We start from the raw sequence: 23,120 nt of genomic DNA, 5'->3' as shown, positions 1-23,120 counted from the left end.
GGGAAGAAGATGGAAGAGCTCTAGGATCCTGCTAGAGCCCTCACACCTCCTTCCTGAAGCAAGGACTTACTAGGCCTTGGGAAGGAGGTGGGAAGGCACTCCCTCAGCTCACTGTCCTGTGGAGAGGAACCGGTCGTGCTCCCCTAAATCTGTCTCTGAGTGGCCATAGTGGAACACTGCTCACTGGCAGAGCACCTACTTTCCATGCGGGTTCTGTCTCCAACTTCTCCAGAGGAGTTTTCTGAAAAGCCTTTTTGAAATGCAGACTCCAGAGTTCACAAATTTGATCGGAGCAACACTGCGTGCGCCCATAACCCTTTCTATGTAGGCTGTTTTTGCAATCAAAATCCTCTCCTTGGCTGTTTGTGTGTCTTTATCAAATACACAATCTCATAAAATACTGCCAGATAATCAAGTGCCCGACAACAGATTACATTCTTATTGAAGCCATTTTCTCTCACTGTTTTCAAATAGACGAAATTCAGCATGGGAAGAGATTCCGTCTACAAAACACTGCATAAAGGCAGGTACTGGGGTAAGCGTTCAAACCTTTTAAGCTTGGGTTTCACTGACAATTACCTAGATTTAACAAGAAAAGACAAAAAGAGGTTCATGGTAAACTGAAGTTTAAGATGAACGCGATCAACCAATTCCCACACAACTAATCCCCTCTCCCCTCCATTGTCTTTTCTCTCCTAGCTGGCAACCAACAAAATGCCCATCCCGGACTTCCGGGTTGGTGCCTCCGGCAATGGCGGAGTTCCTCTGATCGGGAGGAACTTGCCCCATGGGAATTTGGGTCTGTACCGCCGCGGCGAAGGCAGAGACCCGTAAAAATCACAGGCAGGAGAAGCCTGTGAACGTGGGATTCGGCGGGCACCTTTTGCGACTCCCCTACTTGTGGGGGAACCCGATTTCGGGGACCCGGAGCGATGTGGGGTGAGTGGCGCGGTGCTTCGAATTGTCTGCTTCTTCCACGGAGCGAAGCTGCATAGCTGTTGCCGGAGAGCACTGACTTTTTCCTGTGGACAATTTGACTCTAAAGTAATTACCCGTGAGTAGAGCTGATGCAGGAGAAGCCTGTGAACGTGGGATTCGGCGGGCACCTTTTGCGACTCCCCTACTCGTGGGGGAACCCGATTTCGGGGACCCGGAGCGATGTGGGGTGAGTGGCGCGGTGCTTCGAATTGTCTGCTTCTTCCACGGAGCGAAGCTGCATAGCTGTTGCCGGAGAGCACTGACTTTTTCCTGTGGACAATTTGACTCTAAAGTAATTACCCGTGAGTAGAGCTGATGCAGGAGAAGCCTGTGAACGTGGGATTCGGCGGGCACCTTTTGCGACTCCCCTACTCGTGGGGGAACCCGATTTCGGGGACCCGGAGCGATGTGGGGTGAGTGGCGCGGTGCTTCGAATTGTCTGCTTCTTCCACGGAGCGAAGCCGCATAGCTGTTGCCGGAGAGCACTGACTTTTTCCTGTGGACAATTTGACTCTAAAGTAATTACCCGTGAGTAGAGCTGATACAGGAGAATCGGATTTTAAACGTTTAATTTGGCATCGAAACTGGAAGCTTCAAAACAGGAAGTCCGCCTTCCCTATTTGTAAATAGACTGAGGCAAGGAGTCTGTAAGCTGAAGTCTTGGAAAGCCTTTTGTAAAAGATTAAATTTCCATCGGCAAAGAGTATAAAATCCCCCTTGGAGGCAGGAGAAGAGGGGGGAAAGTTGTGGACTGAGTATGCCTGCAGGAGAGAGTAAAGAGAGTTAAAATACTACCGCTCTGACCCTGGAAATGGGCTGCTAGTAGGACTGACGTTTTGGAATGTTCATTGACAGCACTTAGAATGTTCCTTGACAGCTAGCAAAATAAGAGAGATATATTGTTTCTACTGTTTCTGGCTGCTTCTAAAAAGGAGTAATAAAGTAACTGAAAACTGAAACTAACTTTGGATTGTACGAGTTGCACTTAAAGGTGACATTCTTGACTATTATAAATAGAAACTGTTTCCCTCTAGTGGAAGTTTCTTAAATTGGTTACTTCATAAGAGCTGGGCTAGGGGAGTTTCCAGCTGCAAGATAAAAACTGTGTGACTCTGGAGTTGACCTTGAATCTCTTAAGTGTTATGGCAAATGGAAAGGAAAGAACAGATGAAATGTCAACAGGAGAGGCCTTAGTGGTCGCATTATTGAAACTAAATGACTCGCTGGAACAGCTTCACAAGAAAACAGAAGTGATGAATGTGAAAGCGGACGCTGCAAATAATAAAATTGATTTAATTGTAGAAAGTTTAAATAATCTGGGACAAAAGGTGAACACCAACACAGAAACCATCAAGAAATTGACACAGGAATCTACTTTAATACGGCAAACTCCGGATGAAGTCAGGGAGAAAACATTTGCTGCTGAATGTAAAACAACACAATTGGAGTGTGAGAGAGCCCCATACATTCAAAAGCAACTTGACAAACATAGGCTGATATTTGCTATGATGGAGCTTAAAGAAAAACAGATGAATTTGAGGATCAGAACCCCACCAGAACTGGGAAAGGAAAGTTTGACAGAGCTTCAGGAGGAGACAGGATCAACATCGGCTGAGAGAGAGAGATTTTTGGGGGTCATTAGGACCGCCAAAAATGTGAATTTACTTAAGGGTAACTGTGAAGGATGTTGGATTGAAGAGAAGGGGGATTGGGAAATATGGACAAATCTGAAGTTGTTATGGTTGGGCCGAGCTGTTGTGGTGGGGATGAGGGTTGCTGTGTTGCCGGGGATGTTGCTTTTGTGTCAAAAAGTGCAAGTTTTGGATGGGAGGGATTGTTTCAGGAGGTGGCAGAGGGATGCTCCTGGATTGGTTTGGCAGGGCAGGACGCATCGAGTAAAACTTAAGATATTGACGGATGCTAAAGAAGGAGGTGGACCTGCCCTGCCAGACACTTAAACTTTGTTGTGAGTCATCTGCTTTTTGCTGGCTGAGAGAATGGCTGTCTCTTAAAAGCACTGAAGTGTTGGATAATGGCAGATGAAGTTGATGGACTAGACGGAATTGGCGGAAAAGACTGGCAAGATCGGAGACCAGGGAGAAGAGTCGGTGGAAGAAGACTGGGAAAAGTTTAAAGACTATTTATACAAATATTGTAAAATTAATGAATGTTAGAAGAATGTTGGAATGAAATTATACGGCTTCAGTAGAAATGTTATAAGGAATTAAGTATAAATAGATTAGTAGAGTATTAAAGGAAAATAAGGTTAAAAGGTGTTAAGATAATTATAGGATAGAAAACAGGGGAAGATGGTAAGGAATTGCTGAAATAATTAATAGAAGTGGAATACAAAATGGGAGGTGTGAGGAGGCCGTGGAAATATGGGAAAGAAAGATAAGATATTGGAAGTTTTTTCTTTTTTCTTTTCTTTTTCTTTTTTCTTTTCTTTTTCTTTTGATGTGTTTTTAAAGTGTTTTTGTTTTGTTAATTTTTATGTAGTTTTTTGTATTATAATGTATTGTTTTTTTGTTTTTTCTTTTGTAAGTGTTTAAATTGTTGTAAAAGCAATAAATATTATTATATAAAAAAAGCAAAATGCCTATCCCAAGAGCCATGCAAGGCTCCCTTCAACTCTCTGATTTTATTTAGCTTAACACCCCATATTCCAAGCAAATCTCCCTCCCCTCCTCTCCAAACACAAACAAACCCCAAACACAGTTCTTTGCAGAGGGTTTTCTTTCTGCTGTTTCCTTTCATTATAAAGCTCACACATGCCGGTTCCTTCAAAGGATAAGTGGCATTTGCTACCAATCCCTTAACTTGAATTGTGACACACTGCACATTCTGACTTGGATAGATGTCGGTTGGGAGGTGATGGAGAGGACCTTGAAGTCTGAATAGTTTGATATTAACTTCTGCCCAAACCTTTTAGAGTTTAGCCACCTACTGAGTGATACTGATATGTGAAGGATCAATTGAAGGAGCTGCTTTAGAAAGCGGGGGTTGGGCTCTAATGTTGACTTCAAAACAATTTCTCCTTTGACAGGGATAGAGAGAATACACAAAATATATTAAAAGAGATCTGCTTGCTAATCATGGAAGGTACTATCATATTTTCATTGACTGTTTATACAGGTCATAAGGCAAATGTGCTTCTTTTGAATTCAGGATTTATTATATGTTTCTGATCTCTGTCTTATTTATATACAAATATCCCCCCCCCCCCCGGATGCATTGCAAATGATAATTTTATTAATGATAATAAACTACATATTCTACCTTGAGCTCCTTGATGGAAAGAGATCGGATATACATTTAACCACAATAATAGCATTAAATTTCTGCCAGTTATGTGTTTACAGTGCGCATCAAATGTGACTTTTTTTGAATTTTTTTGATGAGGTTTTCTGATGGACTGAGGCATGCTGGAGTACTATGCTGTGTCTGCATTTATATGGAGCACATAGTATATGAAAGTTTTATTCCATTTGCATGCGAGTCCTGTGACATCGAACTGTCCTCTGTGTGACATTTTCATACACTATGTACCCTTGCCTAATGTATAGGTGAACTGTAGCTTAAATTATTGTGAATGTCCCCTTTTTTGTAGAAATGGAATTTAACACTTTTTTAAAACAGTGTTTAAGTGGGAAGCATTTAAACTTCTGGCCTGTCCTTGGTTTGCCCTGGTGCTTAGATATAGCAGTGCCAAGTGATATTATGGTATTGTAAGATGAAGCCTAGAGTGCTTTCTATTATCTCAACACAGATGGGTCAGTACTGAGTGGAAAACGTTGGTGGCCCATCCCATTTCATGAAGCAAAAGAAGAAGGTGCCACTCCACCCTCACCAAAGCCTGGCTTACTGGGTATGTATGGTTGCAGCAGCTGTGGTTTCCAGCGAAATCTCACGAGAGTGCCATGAGATCTCACGAGCACCCGCTGGAAGCAGCTGCTGCAGCTGCACAACCTCAGTGGCAGGGATGGGGTGGGGGGGTTCCCCAACCCTGCTGTACATCATAAAGGCTATACAGTGGTACCTCGGGTTAAGTACTTAATTCGTTCCAGAGGTCCGTTCTTAACCTGAGACTGTTCTTAACCTGAAGCACCACTTTAGCTAATGGGGCCTCCTGCTGCTGCCGCGCCGCCGGAACACAATTTCTGTTCTCATCCTGAAGCAAAGTTCTTAACCCAAGGTACTATTTCTGGGTTAGCAGAGTCTGTAACCTGAAGCGTATGTAACCCGAGGTACCACTTATATATTTTTGGGGATCAGGAGGATTTCTAAACCAAAATAATCCTACTAATAATAACCAGCTTGCTCCATTCTTGCCAGGCCAGAGGTGTGTATGAAAGGAGTGGCAGCTGGATTTGGTGGTGGACCATGTTGGGACGGAAGGCTGAACAGATGTACTCCTTCTGCATGTTTCTCAGAAATGAATCTTTTGCAAAGAAATTCATCTCTCAAAATCTGAAGAAGACATTTACACAAAATTTTGGGTTTGGTATACCTTGCTTTGACCAGCTTTAGATACTGTCTTGAAGGTGAGTGGGTGATTTAATGCATGCAAGGAAGGTGGGGTGAAAGAAGGAAATATAATGCATATCAAGACATCTGCATGAAGAGAAAGAAGAGAGGGGGTGATATTTTGCTATATTACTGGCTCCCATAAGGAGCTATCTCAGAGATAAAAATCAAGTGAGATATGCCTTGTCAATTATGTGACAATCACATCAAATGGAGCATCATCTCATTAAAGAAAGTCTGAGCTGTCACACCTAATTGAGATTGTATGGCATGCTAAGCAGCAGGCCCAAGCTCCATTCCCAAGTGCCGGCATCGGCTGTTACCAACACTTTCTAGTTTCAAGGTTTTGAGGATCAGATACGAATACTTCCGCCATGAAGTTATAAATTGGAAAGGTCACCGGTGAACAGAGGATGTACCGTACGTCCTTATGGGATTTCTTTATAAAGTGTAATTTTTAAAACCAGACACACACAGAAAAAGATCAGTATGGTGGGAGTGATCGGTGGGAAATAATATTAGGCAAGTGCTGAAAATTTTGCAAAATGCTGGAAAAAAAAGGTAAGGGCATGCTACAGAATGGTTGTGAAATGAGTCAGATAGAGTCGACCTGTGCATTCTACATGCAGTCATCATTTAATTCCATTCTGGTGCCATATCTGTCCAAAATGGATTATACTGAGGTGCCACAACGGTACAAACTAACTGCCCATACATGCACCTACTGTTTATTAACATGCATTCCCTATTATGGCAGCAAGGTTGGGACTGCACGGATGAGCCAGCAGGGCCAACCTAGGTTTGACCTTCACATTTTGGGCCTGCACTGTAATATATATCACATGCACACACATTGCAAAGTGATCTTCTGTATTAAATTTTGTGTCTCTGGAACCCAGGTTCTGTTTACAAGATTGCTGTTTAGTTTTTCTTCTTATAGTGAGACAGTAGGATTCAGCAGCCTAATATTCTACGCTGGTGTTTTGGTTTCCAGTAGTTCAATAACACACATCAAAGCTTTATTAGATTTTGCCACCTGATTAAGCGAGAACACCAGCTGTGCATTTCTGCCCTCTTCCATTTTTAGTTTTTCATCTCAGTCCTCACTCCCTTTCTGAGATGACACCCATACTTTCCTGTCCTACATTATTCACTTTGAAGGTGAATTGGTCAATTCTGCATCTATTGCAGCTTTATGATTTCATTAGTTTTACAGAAGAATACTTGTGATGAGTTAATCTGATCTGATCTGACCAATAGCCTTCATTTCCATGGCTCTTAAGAAGTGAGTTCTCATGCTTACTTTAAATAAAAGCCAGGTATCAATGGCCTGTAGGCAACCCGTCATAGGTTTGTCTACCTCTGTTTGGTGGACAGTTTAGTAATTGTTTAAGATGATAAGGTGACAGGCCTCTCAAAGCTGAGCAATAACAAGATCAGTCATACTAAAGCCTATTGAGAATTGTGCCTCATTAGAATGCAGATGGGGAAATCTCAGGTTTCCACCAGAACTGTAAGTGGAATGTGGTAAGCCAGAAAAGCATTTTAACCTATTCTGAGCTTCCTTTCTATGTTTACAATGAAATCCTAATTATTAAGAAGTAGAGATGGTGGAGAATTTCACAATAATTAAACTTGGCAATGAGCTCTACAACAGTGTTTCCCAAACTTTTTTGGGCAAAGGCACACTTGTTTGATGAAAAAAATCTCGAGGCACACCACCATTACAGCCCCGTGACGTCAGCGCGCAGCGTCACGCCGGGAGGGACGCACGAAAGTGTAAGTTTCAATTTTTTTCCCTCCCCCTTGCCGGGGAACCTCCAAGCTTTGGGGGTGGGGGGGGAGGAGGCAGCAAAGCGAGGCAGGAAGGAGAGCGCGGCTTGGCTGGGTGAGCTTTGGCAGGGAATGAGAGCCGCGAGGCGGGCGCTGCGGACGGAGGCGCTGCCCGCCGAGCTCGCAGGCAGCCAGGCAGGCAGACGGCGAGAGCCCCGCGCTGGGCGGCCTCTCCTCGCCGCCGCCGCCCCGCCTCTCGCTGCCTGACTCGCCCGCCTCCCTCCAGGCAACATCTCGCGGCACACCAGGCAACATCTCGTGGCACACTAGTGTGCCGCGGAACAGTGGTTGGGAAACACTGCTCTACAAGACCTCTCTTGTTCACTTACTAAGAGAGCCAGTTGGTTTTCCTGTGAGGTCTGGCGATGTGGAACAATATCAATCCCCACCACAAAAAATGTTTGGACACCATTGACAACTGTGTGTGTGTATCTATAGCTGGGCAGCAGTGGCCCAGGTTTGTGCCCAGTGAGGTCATTTCAGTGCTGCTAATGCAGCAGTTTGATTTCATCCCCATTGTCAACAACGACAACACTTCAGGACATAGGTATCACTGTAGTATTACACAGGCTTTGTTTCTGTGTAACGGGTAGTCAGATACCAAAGGATTCAATCTGCCCATCACTTTTATTGTATTCTGTTCTTGTATAACATGTTATTTCCCTCCTGACTGGTTACATGGCTGACTATATAGAATTCTGTGTAAACTGTCTTTAAAAGATTCTTAGCTTGATACTCCATTTTCTTTAAATAATTACCTGAGTAAATTAAAGGCTTAAAAAGTGAGGCACTTAATGACAGGGGTTTGAGCAAAATAGTGCTGGCTAAGATGCCACACAGAGTGAATCTTATTTTCTGTTCTTAATGGCATAATCAGCAATGGACTAAAATAAATCTGGTACAAAAACCTTCACTTCTGACCCAAAGCAGTAACTGAGCTTGAATTTTAGACTCTCCCATGTACCAGAAACACAGCAGTTACATATATCCATTCAAACATAGCTAAGTTAGGGTTAAATTCAATATACTAATATAAGTAGTTTCTGCTCATGCAAAACAGGATACCTGATTTTCACCACCGTCACCCTTACTTACCATCATATCCCATGCTGTTCTAGAATGCTCTCCAACCCTCCATGGCAACTTGGGGGGGGTCATAGAGGGCTGCAGGAGGTAAGAGGGATCAGTAAAAAATTGGTTACCTTGCATTGTGCTAGCGGAAGAGCTTTCCCGTAGTTCAAAGCTACTATTGGGTTCAACCCAATGACACCAAAGGTGAAATATAATTCCAGATTTATTTTTTTAAGTGGTTGTCCCCATTAGACAAATGAATTAGGATTAGGAATAAAGGCACTTTGCATGCTTTAGTTGAAAGTGTGCTAAAATGCTTTCCATACGTCTGAGATTTCACAGCTGAGAACAGAGAGACTCTTCACACTGAGGATCCCTTCCTTTGACCCCCAGTCCCACCACTGTGTACTGCTGGAGGCTCTTTTCCATGTGCCATGTGACCAATGAATGTACCTGGCAATAGCTTGACTTTCAACATCTTGAAAGCAAAGAGGATGTCAATAGTTAAAAACGCACAAGAAAACCAGGTGCACAATATGTGAGTTCTGAGTGGAAACCCAGCCAGTTCCGGCTCCCCGGCCCACATCAACCCTCTCCCCACCCCCAGCATTTCTTAGCTAGCCATAACTATGGTTTGCAACAGAACCAGAGCAACTAAAGTTACTGCAGACCAAACTTTGCTTTCCAATCTGAAAATCCAATCTGAAAATTAGATCTCATGTCTGGTTTCTACCTCTGGGTTAAGACCTAACTATAGTTTGCAGCAACTCTGCTTGTGGGGAGGAGTGGATCAGCCTGTGTTCCTATTGGGCACTTCCAACCACTAAATAATGGTTTGACAATCGGGAGGACTATGTCTGAAGCAGGCCATTGTAAGCCAATTTACGTTTCTTTCTGGCACATCGTTTGACAACAAATACAATTGTATTCGGCTTTTACATCAATAGAGCACAGCCTATTGCAGAATAAATGAATACAGCAGAGGGGCCGAGTAGAACCGTAGCAATTTGTAATACTGGGGAGGGAAGCTTGAGCCGTGATCCTTGGCATGAGAGCTGAAGTGCTAGAAGCATGTCCTTATTTCCACCAGTCTCTTCCCCCTCTCTAAAATAACTAAAATAACCTTCTGGGTCTACTTGCTTCGTGGGCTTGATTTTTTATTGCTGCCTTGCTTTCTTCGTTTCATCAAGGGAAGCACTCGCTGCTAGGACTATTCAGTAATTGTATGTCTTAACAAGTTGTTTATGGTTCTTGGATTTGGAGATTTCTCAAGGGTATGTGGTTTCTGATGATATTCAGCAAATTTTCATTTTTGGTATCTTATCTTCCTGCCTAGAGGTTTGTGTTTCATCGCTGTAAGATGTGTTCCATAGTGCTGAGCAGGGTATTACAGGCTTACTATGATCTCCCCTGATTTATTTCCTAATTCAGAAAAACAACAGCCCTGGAAAAGAAAAGAAAAGGGGGAAAAACTCCAAGCAATACAGAGCAATATTTGTGCTATTCTCTTCAAGAGAGATCCCAATTATATTAAAAGAACGGGCTGGCATCTTGCACTATTTTAGGCTTTCTCCTATTACAATACCAAAGTGCCCGTGTCAGGAATCTGAGGGAAGCGCAATATTCCCAAGGGCCCAAGTCCACGGAGAGGCAAAGCACCATGGGAAGATGCACTGGACAAGAAAACAATAGACGTGGTTTCTATTCCTGCCATACCTGTTAATTGGTGATCTTGGACAAGTCACCTCTCCTTTTGCCCCCTTGGTTTATAATGAAATTGTTAGGTTTTCTTAGCAGAGACAATTCTTTCTCCTGTGCTTTTTTACAATGACTTTGTGGGTGTAAGAAAAAGGAGGGTCTATAAATCTATCTCAAAATGGATACTCTTCTAGTTGTTTCTCCTTATGAGGAAAAAGAAGGGGTTTCCCCACAATGGATGCTAGACTGCCCTTCTTCCCTGACCGTTGGCCATGCTCAGTGCTTTTCCCCCCTAAAAATTTTTTTTAGGGGGTACTCTCATTTTGACTCAAGAAAATCACCAGGAAAGGAAATGAAGCTGCCATTGGAGGTGGTAACAAGGAAACTGACCAATCACCATGCTAGATTCCAGCTCCTACTTCACACATTAAACGCCCGCTTCCGCCTGAGACTCAAGAAACACTGTGACAGGAAATGAGGCCGCCATTGGGGGTAGCAACAGAACTGATGATTCACCATGCTAGAAAATAAACTTTTAAAAAACTTTTTTTCGTTTTTTCACAAAATATTTAGGGGTATGTGTACCCCTGCGTGCCCCCAGAAAAAAGCACTGACCATGCTCTCTGCCTGTTCAGCTGAAAAGTGGTGTATTGTATTGGGTGTTGATTAGCTAGGGAGTGGAACGAAGCTTCAGTTTTGAATCATACTATGTGAAAGTTCTTTTAGGAGCATGATTTTTGAAATCAATTACCTCTTTGCAACCATTTCTGGATCTGTGCCTCTGGCATCCAGATCCGTATCATTTTGCTACATTTAGCTAACATTTTGAGAACAAAAGCATATTGCTACATTTAGAGTCCATTAGGTCCCACTGCTTACAGTTCCCCCCTCTATACCCATGTGTGGGTATGTGTGGGGACACATACATGCCAATTAATGATAACAACCTTTGCCCCTGATGAAGCGGGTTTTAGTTCACAAAGGTGTATGCCGCAGTAAATCGGTTCATTTTAAAGGTTTTTCCCCCCCATAAGGCTGTGTTTTTATATAAAAACAGCACAGTTTGTGCTTGAGTAGATAGAAATGGATACTGAAAATCTTCAGTAACTGGATAGTCTGAGTGCCAGGTATCCCTTGCATCCTATCCGGACAGTTCAGGTCAGCGTATTGACCTGAGGAGTCACTCGATTTCTGTGGAGTGAGCTTTCCATTACCAACTGGATTGCTATCAGCAAGCAGAGGTCACTCTTTCCAATCTAGCCACAAGAAGGAAGGAAGATATACCCTATTCTGTATTATCAAGGAAAGTATGTCAGTGTCAGATTCAATAATGTGTGTGAGAGAGTTTGGACGTACACTCTTTCGCCAGAATGATCTTCAATTATTTTCTATATATTTTCAAATTCCAAGCACTTTTTCCTCGTGAGTAATTAGTATAAGAATAATAACTATTATTATATTAATATAATTCTAATATAATTATTAGAATTTATATAGTACATTTATGCATTCACAGTTCAGTCTACACACGACTGCATTTGGTGACTCTTTTCCCCTAACAGTTTTGTTTTAAAAGCAAGGGCACCTCAGAGGCAGAGAGAGAGACAAGAAGAGGGGCTGCTTAACCTTCCTGATCCTGCCATTTGTCAGCACGGCCCATAAGTTGCTTTTCCACCCACAGGGGGAAAGACACAGGGTCCCTGTAGCTTTATGTAGGGAAGAATAAGTAGGTAGTTTGTTCAGTAATTCCCCCTTCATCCCATAGAAATCAAGTGATGCCCAGAACGAAATGCTGACCTAAACTGTCAATTAATATCTAACATTCAAAGCCTTCCATGGTTAGGTTTAGGTGTATTGAATGTATGTAGCTCTTCCCACAACCAAAGTCCAGGATCAATTTACAACAGGAATAGAATACCGTTAAGAATACAGTGGTACTTCGGGTTAAGTACTTAATTCGTTGCGGGGGGTCCGTTCTTAACCTGAAACTGTTCTTAACCTGAAGCACCACTTTAGCTAATGGGGCCTCCTGCTGCTGCTGCGCCGCCGGAGCACAATTTCTGTTCTCATCCTGAAGCAAAGTACTTAACCCGAGGTATTATTTCTGGGTTAGCGGAGTTGTAACCTGAAGCATATGTAACTTGAAGCGTATGTAACCCGAGCTACCACTGTATCAGAAGAACACACAGTCATATTGAAAACACAGAGTAAAATTATCTAATCATTGATGACGTCCAAAGACCTGGGAAAACAAAAATATATTTCCCTGGTGCTGAACTGATGACAAAGTTGGTGCCAGGTGGGCCTCCTTGAGGAGACCATTCCATGGGTTAGAGCTAATGCAGAAAAGGCCCATTTGAATGAATGAGGATTCAGTCAGCCCTTCTCCCCCTCTCAAATTAGTGTTATGAGCAGTGCTGTTTTTCTATAAAAAGAGGTACCAGAACACACCGTGAATGCCTCCCTCATAGTTTTAGAATGTCAATGGCGCCCACCCGAGAAGTGCTAGAATTGAGTTCCAGTGAGTTCTGGCTGGAAAGAAAGAAATGGCTATGAAGGGGAAATAAGTCTGGGAACCCCATGTTTCCCTTATTACGTATAGTTTGTTTGTTTTTTGTTTATTTGTTTTAAAAAATTAGAGGCTGACTTGCCACCCTAGATGCCTGTCCAGGTCTCCACAGTCAGCAGATAAATCCTTACTAGCAGTGTCACATGTTTGGCATGTGGTCACCAACAACAAGGCCTTCATTGTGGTTGCACCAGTATTGTGGGACTCTATCTGCTTGGTGATTAGACAGGCACCTGTTGGTCTTGGCTTTGGACTGCATATGCACGTTACTTTGAAAAACACATTTAAAACACCCCACCAAAGAATCCTGGGAACCATAGTCTATTAAGGGTGAAGGGAATTGTAGCTCTTTGAGGGGCTAAACTACAGCTCCTTGGATAAAACCCTCATGAGTTACTGCCAGTCAGTGTAGACATTACTGAGCTATATGGACTGATGGTCTGAAATTAAGGTAAACCTTTGATTCCACTTGCAAACATGAAGAAAAAGGTTTATGATCTCCTCCCAATGTGCATGGAAGTGCCAAGACAACAGCTTAACTTCCTGTCATCAGTTCTAGTCTACCTTGTACAGCTGGATTGGGGGTAGTAGTACAAACCTTCCTCCCCACACCCTTACATCTGGCTACACACATTTTGACTCCCCCAAGTTGGCTGGGTGGCTTTTAAGAGGTCAAGAAGTGTTACAGCAAACACAGTGTTAATCTCCTCAAGGCACGGCTTGTGGGACTTCTCTTTCTTGGTTCCTTTCCTCCCTCCTACTTAAAAATAAATAAATCAACCAACATGAAAGCAGTCTGGTTCTTCTGTGAAGAGCTTTCCTTTTTTGGTTTTGTGTTTTTGGACACGCTCTTTATTGTGATTAAGGGATAATTGGATTCATTCTGTATTGGGGCAAATAGCAGAGGGTTCTTATCATAGAAGTTTCTCCTCCTGCAATTACATTCCTGCAATACCATATAGCAGTCATGGAAGCTTAGCAGTCGTGGCTTCGCCTGCCGTGCTGTACTCTAATCTGGGCGGAACATAAATAGATCAAGAAATGCAGCTTTGTAGATTGTTTTCAGTGCTGCCATATATTGCTCCGTAACCCCCAGGTCGTTGTTGGATATATAGAGAGACAATATATAAATCTATAAGAATTATTTCCACAAGGCACTTACCTTGCATCATCAATAACGCCTCTTTCTTCTGCTCTTTTCATTTGAAGTTGTACAATTAGGATAAAAATGAACAACAATGCGGAAGACAATGGATGTGCCCAATTCTCTCTCTCTCTCTCTCTCTCTCTCTCTCTCTCTCTCTCTCTCTCTCTCTCTCCCCCCCCTCCTGCTTATGAAAGATTCCCCCTCTTCTGGTCTGATATTATCTACTCTTTTCACACAATAATACCACACCTCTCCTTAAAGATGAACTCTTAGGATAAGGTAACCCTAGAAAGGATGTGCCTTCTGGTCTAGCTTTCCTTATACCAGTTTGAGTTTTGATCTGAAATGGGCATGGGAAATCTCTGGTCAGGCAAGGCCAACAGGCCAGGAAGGGGATCCTAACTTGGTCTGCGAGGGCCGTTTTACACTAATGTATTCAGTGTTACTGAGTCACAATGCAAAAGGCACGTGTGTGGTGGATCTGTTTGTGAAGAACGTGGACTGTAGCCAACCAATGTGTTCTGTCAGTGCAAGGATTTCTGTTTACACAACAGGACTTCCCCCTTTCCTCCCCCTGCACATGCCCCAAATCTGCTCCAGAGGACTGAGGGAACCCCTAGAAGACACGCAGGGGCAGGAAAGGGTTGGAGATGTTTTGCTGCACAAGTGGAAATCTTTGTGCTGATAGGATGCATTACTCAGCACTATCATGCCACTAATATGCCACACGTAGTTGTGCCAGAAGAGTCACAAAACTTCGTCCATCAGCTGATTATCTTCACAGCTATCTAACTGATCTTTCAGTGTGTTTGCAGGGTCTTTCAGGGCCCTGTACAATTCCCTATACATGTCAGGGATAGTGACCTGGATCTGGCCCTGTTGCTCCCCCCAGGGGTCAGCTTTGACAGGCACCAACCTGTCAGTCACCTGACATCACCATGATGTCAGGCTGAGCATTTCCCTCTGCAGACCAGCATGCAGCAGAAAATAAAGTTCTTTTGGCCAGGTGGTTTGCACAGATTGGCTCCACACGTGAACTCCAATCAGGAGTTTGTGGCTAGAGCCAAATCTAGCCAGTTGGTGCCAAATTTAAAAGGTGCCAAATGCAAGACCAGTTGCAGAGGAATGATCAAGAGTGCACTTTAAGGCTCCCGATTGTTCCTATGCAGCTGCAGCTTAAGATGCCCTGCACCTGATGCCACATAGTGTGCCTGTTATATATTTCAGCATCACCTTTACTCTAATGATGCCCAGTTCTACCTCTCCACCCCAGAACTTTCTCCTGCCATCCAATCACACATCAAATTCTCCACTTAGATGCTTTGTCATTGCCTCAAGCTTAGAGTGTCCAAGACTAAACTTCTCATTTTTCATCCTTACTCCTCCTCTCTTTCCTTGCGCATTGACAACATCCCCATCCACCTGTTGATCAGGCTCTGTGTTTCCTGTGTGGGTAGGATTTTGCCTGCATCCTGCTGCTTGGCGCTGCCCCTAGGGCATGTGGGATGCTTAGGGTTGCAGCCTTAAGCAGCTCATCTTGCTCAAGGCAAATTCCTTTTAACAGGGTTCTCATGACTCAGAAGTTCCACCTGCCTGTCATTCACTGAGCGCTGATACCTTGCAGAGGTGATAATACGCCTCTACAAGTGATGACCTGCTACAGCAATTTTCAGTAACCAAACTCTCATGTAACAGATGCATTTTTCATGAGAAACGTATCAATAAAACGTCTCCTAAAGTTGCAGCCTAACCAGCTGAACTTCTCCAGGGTGCAGGCTCATTGACAAAGGAATAGACTGCCTCAGAGGGTGATGGACTCTGTTTGTTAGAAGTTAGAGGACAGCCACCTATCAGATATGAGGTTGCATTGGATTTTGTGTTGGGAGGAGGTTGGGCTGGGTGAGCTTTGAGGTCTCTTCAAACTCACTAATTCTCTGAACGTTTTCCTGAACCCCATTCTTGTTCAGGGTGCAGAACATTCACCTATTGATTCTAACAGTATTGTTGAGCCTGAGCTTCTGTCAAGTCTGCTGGGCAGCAACGTGATTCTGATGTTGGGCTGACTGCATCCATTAGGGGCAAAGGAATGACACATTGCAGGAGCTCCTGAGCAATCAGTGGGATAAACTGCAAGATGCAGATCCTTGAGAACATAAGAAGGGCTTGCTGATTCAGGCCAATGGCCCACCTAGTCCAGCATCCTGTTCTCAGTGGCCAACCAGGTGCCTGTGAGAAGTCTGCAACTGGGCATGAGCACAACAGCACTCTGCTCACCTGACAGCATGATGCATCGGGCGGTTGAGGCAGAAAATAGATATTGTGGCCGGTAACCTCCTTCTTGGTTACTGCATTTTTGATGGACAATCTAAGCATCCTGCATCAACTCAGGTTTCAAACAGAGAGTTTGCTGTGCTGAATTCTAATGGGAAACCCCTGTGTTTCCAAATGTCAAAGGCACATGCCTTCAGACTTATTTTCCAACGGCACTCATTGGAAGCACAGTGCCTAATCTGCATAATTTGTGTAAACTCTGCATCATATTTGCTTATCCCTTTGATGGCTAGCGCTAGTTTCCCCCATTCACCTGAACAGCATTTGCTGCTCCAGGGATCACTCTTGCACTAATGGCAGTGGAAATGGATGGAGACAAATGCTTCAATGTCAAGTGAAGATGGCAAAATGTAAATGCAAGCTTCATAGCAACATAGTGCCACAACAACAGAAAAAGAACGCTGTAAATGTAATGTTGAGGCCTAAGCATTCATTACCGGGGCTGGGGCTGACATGGAGAGCTCATGGTTTGCATTCAGAAAGCCCCACATTTAATCCCTGCTTAAACCACAGAGCCTAGGACTTGCCGATCAGAAGGTTGGTGGTTCGAATCCCTGTAACAGGGTGAGCTCCTGTTGCTCGGTCCCTGCTCCTGCCAACCTAGCAGTTCAAAAGCACCTCAAAGTGCAAGTAGATAAATAGGTACCGCTCTGGCGGGAAGGTAAACGGTGTTTCCGTGTGCTGCTCTGGTTCGCCACATGACCCGGAAGCTGTACGCCGGCTCCCTTGGCCAATAAAGCGAGATGACCGTCGCAACCCCAGAGTCGTCTGCGACTCGACCTAATGGTCAGGGGTCCCTTTACCTTTACCTTTACCTCCAGTTAAAAGAATGTAAGAGCAGCAGGTCTGGAAGAAACCTTGTTTCTTCACAACCACTCACTGCAGACAGTCCTAGGTTATATTAGCCTGACTCACCAAAAGACAGATTTATCAAAGCAAACTGTGTTTACTTTCAAACTAGATGTAAGAACCATTTTACCCACATTTGTTTTGTCTCAAAATTATGCTTATAATTGGGTTCAGATGCATGGGAGCAGATCCATTAGGCACTGCATGATTTACAACCAGAAAGAAGTTGGGGGCCAATGAAATAATGTCAATGAAGAATGTGGCCCATTCACTATGAATTCCTGTCTGATCTCCTTTCCAAGGATATTTTGTTATTTTGCACCGTGTAATCTGTTGAGGCTGTTTTGCCATGAAATTGCAAAGAGTCAAGGGAGATTACATGCTATTTAGACTCACATTTGATTTTCCATCTCTTTTTGACATGAAAGGTTCTCGCATTATGAATTCATACCAATAATGCCTTGGTGTGGCAGAGAACATCTTGGTGCCATAACAGGCATCTGTTGTCTTAAGCAATAGTAACTTTTACTTCTAAGGCTTTAGTTTCAAGTTCACAGAAATATTTCATGTCAAAAAATGATGGACCCCCAAATAAAGTATAGCTGAAAATATGCTAAATGAAAACACAAGTGGTAACAAGCAGTACCCTTGGGAAATAATTTCAGATATGCTTTAATTGAGATCTATGTTCTTTAAGCATTCAGGTTTTTTTGGGTGAACTTCACATTACACCTACTTTTGTTTTAAAAAAACAGCAGCACTCTCAGGATGCACAAATCACATTAGGCATTAACAACAGTTTAATTGTGACTAATTCCTATACTAATAATAATAATAATAATAATTTATTATTTATACCCCGCCCATCTGGCTGGGCCTCCCCAGCCACTCTGGGCGGCTTCCATAAAAACCAAAAATACAATAAAATATCACACGTTAAAAACTTCCCTGAACAGGGCTGCCTTAAGATGTCTCCTGAATGTCAGATAGTTGTTTATCACTTTGACATCTGCTGGAAGGGCGTTCCACAGGGCGGGCGCCACTACCGAGAAGGCCCTCTGCCTGGTTCCCTGTAGCTTTGCTTCTCGCAATGAGGGAACCGCCAGAAGGCCCTCGGCGCTGGACCTCAGCGTCCGGGCAGAATGATGGGGGTGGAGACGCTCCTTCAGGTATACTGGACCGAGGCCGTTTAGGGCTTTAAAGGTCAGCACCAACACTTTGAATTGTGCTCGGAAACGTACTGGGAGCCAATGCAGGTCTTTCAAGACCGGTGTTATATGGTCTCGGCGGCCGCTCCCAGTCACCAGTCTAGCTGCCGCATTCTGGATTAGTTGTAGTTTCCGAGTCACCTTCAAAGGTAGCCCCACGTAGAGTGCATTGCAGTAGTCCAAGCGGGAGATAACCAGAGCATGCACCACTCTGGCGAGACAGTCCGCAGGCAGATAGGGTCTCAGCCTACGTACCAGATGGAGCTGGTAAACAGCTGCCCTGGACACAGATTTGACCTGCGCCTCCATGGACAGCTGTGAGTCCAAAATGACTCCCAGGCTGCGCACCTGGTCCTTCAGGGGCACAGTTACCCCATTCAGGACCAGGGAATCCTCCACACCTGCCCGCCTCCTGTCCCCCAAAAACAGTACTTCTGTCTTGTCAGGATTCAACCTCAATCTGTTAGCCGCCATCCATCCTCCAACCGCCTCCAGACACTCACACTGATTTCCTGTGGTCATAGTGATGTTACATCTGTCTTCATACTAACTCCACAAGGTAGAATAAAGCAGTGATATGTTCAGTCATGATCTTCATGACTGTACCTTTGTGTCCTGTGTTCCATCTTCCATCTATCTCTATGCTACATTAGGGAGGGAACACAACAGTTTTTCCAAGGTTGATTTTCATTTTGCAGATTATGTCTTGTGCTTGCTTAGATTAGAATTTGGAGCTCACTGAAACACTGTCGTCTCTTGGAACAAAATATAATGTGCATATAGAGTCCTGAAAATCTCCTTCAGCATTCTCTATTATGCCAAGTACTCTCAACAATAGAACTCTTAAGGTAAGTTTTGATAATCAAGAAACTCCCCAGGAGAGACAGACAGTATGTTGGAATTCCCAGATGGATGCAACATTATGGTCAATCCATTTTGGTTGCCCCCACCTGACCCCCTGCTATATTATAGCACAATGAATTTTCAAGTTTTGCCACAAGAGTAATGCAGACAACCAGTTCCCATGCAGTGGGTACTTCAGATTAACTTTCTTTATTATTCTTGAGGGACATTTCATCCTTCAGACAAAGGTGCAGAGACTGGAAGTGTATTTGCTTCACAGTCTATCTCCTTACACCATCGAGCAGTACAGATGTCATAGCTATGGAGTACATAGGTTGAGGCACATGTGAAGCATTGCATACAAAACACACAGATTGGGATTTAAATTTATGTATATGGTGCTTCCTGCACAGAAATGTGCCCAAAGTAGCTCAAAGTGTACAACAAAACATATCAGAACAATGTATTAATGAAGATATCAAAGCAATTAATAAAGAACAGGCTCCCCCCCCCACAAAATCAATCAATAAAATTATTCAGTAATGAGGTGCTGTAACATTCTATCATGTAAGAAAACATTAAATAGGGAACACCTATCTCTTCCACCTTTCTTTATTACAATACTCTGATCTGATCCTGAATGGCTTCTCCAAGGGGCACCTGTGGATTGATGGCTGCGCACTTTTCAGGGGGACATCACTCTCTCGCTCATGAACACTTTAATTACAATTACTTAGGGCTGCTGGGGGCCAGAAAGAATTGCTGTATGGCCTAAGGACCCTGCACTGTCCGCTGGCAATTCTAGACACAAACAACACTTTGGAACCTGCAGAGCATGTTCTGTGCTCCAAAGCTGATGTGATTTCATATGAGATTTGTATTGAACAATTATTGCATTTTAAACAACCTTGCTTGAATTTGAAAGTTATCACAAACTCAATTAAGAGGTTCCCCCCCCCAGGAGCCCCTCATTGTAAACATTGGCAGCTCATCACTGAATCAGGAAGATGCCAGATGTCTCACTTAAAGAAAGAAAGAAAATGATTCTAGGAAGTGTGGATGATTTTCAGCATAAGCTCTGAAAAACTAGGTTTTGAAAAATTGACTGAAAGCTTTTTTTTCTTTTGCTAAAGCACACTTTTTATGTGGAAAACACAAACACACTCTTTTTCAAAAAGCAGAAAATCCAGGCACTTAGTGTATCTCCTGCTGTTGGCAGTTTTGAGAAACACACAAGCATACACCTTAAAATAATTTTCAGCCTGTTTCAAATCAACATTGCACTTGTTCTTGTAGAAAACAGATGGAAAGACACATTCTGTTGCACACGGTCATCTCTTAACATATCCAGAGCAGGACTTGGAGCAAGGTATAACTCATAGTAGGGTAACATTGTTCTGAAACTAATTGGCAATGCTAGTTTTTTTAGCTATTAGGTTTCACAGTCTCTTGGGCATGTTGAGGGCTGTAGTTTTGATTAGAATAACAAACACTTATCGGGACTGATGGAACATTATTTAGATTTCTTTGTCTCTACAGCTATCACAGCAGCTAAGGGTTTATCCTTGTATCATTTTATATATTTATGGCAATCCTGTGAGTTAGGTAAGGTTGAGAAATAGGGCCTTGCCCAGGACCACTTAAAGAGGGCTATATCAGAGAGGGCTGTATCACATAAAAAGCTGAAGCCATTCCCTGCTCCCTGATAAAAGCACCATATGATTTTTGCTTGATGCATTCAGTACTTTATGTCCACATGTCAATCACTGCAAGCTTACGCTTAAAATTGTAAAATGCGAAATGCCTTTGGGAATTATGATCAAACTTAAAAATAAAAAAATATTTATTTATTTATTTTATTCAACAAAAGTTATATACCGTTTGACTGTAAGAAAACCTTACACCAAAATATAAAATAAAACATTCTTGAAAAACAGTTACAAACAGGTATTTCAAAACTGTCAAAATATGATTAATATCAATAGTAGCTAAAAAGTGATAAAATGCATGGAGTTTCTACAGACTCTTAAACTCAGCACTACTTCAGGCTCCTATGTAAGATAATAATCCAACTGGACTAATGCAGCACAGAAAAAAAAAGAATAGTAATGATGATAATAATATTGAACCATAAGATTGCTACCTTCATGTAAGGTTGTCCACCTGGATGCCACGTGATTTGCCACTGCTACCCTGATAACTATTGTTCATAAACAGACTTAATAAATGTCCCCAGGATGTACTTTTTCCTGGTGAGCCTGATGCTACACAGTAGTGCAACAGTGAAAACTAAGATTGTAATCCTATACCTATTTACCCATGAGGAAGTGAACCACATTCAGCTATGTGGGGCTTACTTCAGAGCAGACATATACAGATGCCTCTCCCCTAAAAAGATCAGGGTAAATTCACCTAATCTTACAAGTACGGTATTTCTTTATGCTCTTAAAGAGGCATTCATGCATTGACTACAATATATAGATGAGCAGTTAGAGAAACTTCTGGCCATTCCCCCTGCCCCCCAAAAAGAATACAGAGAACCAGTGCTTTTTTTGGGGGGGGGAGGGAACGCAGGGGTCCACATACCCCTAAACATTTTGTGAATCTAAATCTAAATTTGGCCTCATTGAGAGGCAGTATTTCAATATGAGTAGGAAAATGAGAGTACCCCTAAACACTTTTTAAAGAAAAAAAGCAGTGCAGAGAACTATACTTCACTTAAAATGTGTATCTTTTGTTGTTGTTGTTTTTTAGTTGTTTGGTCGTGTCCGACTCTTCGTGACCCCATGGACCAGAGCATGCCAGGCACTTCTGTCTTCCATTGCCTCCTGCAGTTTGGTCAAACTCATGCTGGTAGCTGGTATATTTTGTAATCAGTGCTTATAATCAATATAAGCCCAGTTACAATGACAAACCTAGACAGCATCTTAAAAAGAAGAGACATCACCTTGCCAGCAAAGGTCCGTATAGTTAAAGCTATGGTTTTCCCAGTAGTGATGTATGGAAGTGAGAGCTGGACCATAAAGAAGGCTGATTGCCGAAGAATTGATGCTTTTGAATTATGGTGCTGGAGTAGACTCTTGAGAGTCCCATGGACTGCAAGAATATCAAACCTATCCATTCTGAAGGAAATCAGCCCTGAGTGCTCACTGGAAGGACAGATCCTGAAGCTGAGGCTCCAGTACTTTGGCCACCTCATGAGTAGAGAAGACTCCCTGGAAAAGACCCTGATGTTGGGAAAGATTGATGGCACAAGGAGAAGGGGACGACAGAGGGCAAGATGGTTGGACAGTGTTCTCGAAGCTACCAACATGAGTTTGACCAGGCTGCGGGAGGCAGTGGAAGACAGGAGTGCCTGGCGTGCTCTGGTCCATGGGGTCACGAAGAGTCGGACATGACTAAACGACTAAACAACAAAGCCCAGTTACTCAACATCCTTTCAGAGCCTGGCAGAAAAAGATGCCATTGTGACAAAACATTCTGTGCTTTTCATCATGTACAGGAATGCACACCACGAACACACAACCCCAGTAGGGAATGGGGATAAATTTAAACTATATAGATAATGAAACTATAAACAGAAATGCTTCCTACACATGGCTACACTGACATGGGCCTACAGGGGACAGTGATATGGAGTAAAAGAGTTCTTAACAAATAATGAGGTTTCCGTTGCACTCTTGATATAATAAAATGCATTTGAAATAATAAGTTGGATTATTGTCCACAGACAGAATGGTGTTTGAATACCTAATGTGGTAAGATGCAAAACCTCACAGTAGCTTAATATTATGGGATAAAATCTGTTTCTAAAGTTGACAAGGGCTAACATTCCAATGTGATCGCACAGTTTCCCTCATCACAAGAGGTGCACACTTAAGAGTATGCAGGCGACACATTTCTGCTATCTCTGGAACAAAAGGAACCCATTCTCTGAAACAATCACATTCATTTTTGCTTCAATAAATCTGAATACTTGGGATGAGAAAATTCTGGGTCTCTTTGGATAACACAATTAGCATTTAAATACGTCACTGTGAAACTTTGGGGTGTTTCATTCCTGGAT

The 23,120-nt window shown here is 43.0% G+C and overlaps 1 long non-coding RNA gene across 1 annotated transcript in view; it reads left to right on the top strand.

The window, feature by feature from the left end:
- LOC308583480 overlaps positions 1–10,335 on the top strand; it is a 34,871-nt gene extending 24,536 nt beyond the window's left edge. The window contains exons 2-3 of the long non-coding RNA XR_014006246.1: positions 5,314–5,522; positions 9,841–10,335. This is a non-coding gene — a long non-coding RNA (uncharacterized lncRNA). The remainder of the gene's footprint in view (positions 1–5,313; positions 5,523–9,840) is intronic.
- Positions 10,336–23,120: the final 12,785 nt, after the last annotated feature.

The sequence above is a fragment of the Podarcis bocagei genome (assembly GCF_964188305.1).
Source record: "Podarcis bocagei genome assembly, chromosome: 3".
In the NCBI taxonomy this organism is placed as follows: domain Eukaryota; kingdom Metazoa; phylum Chordata; class Lepidosauria; order Squamata; family Lacertidae; genus Podarcis; species Podarcis bocagei.
This window is presented reverse-complemented; position numbering and strand designations above follow the sequence as displayed.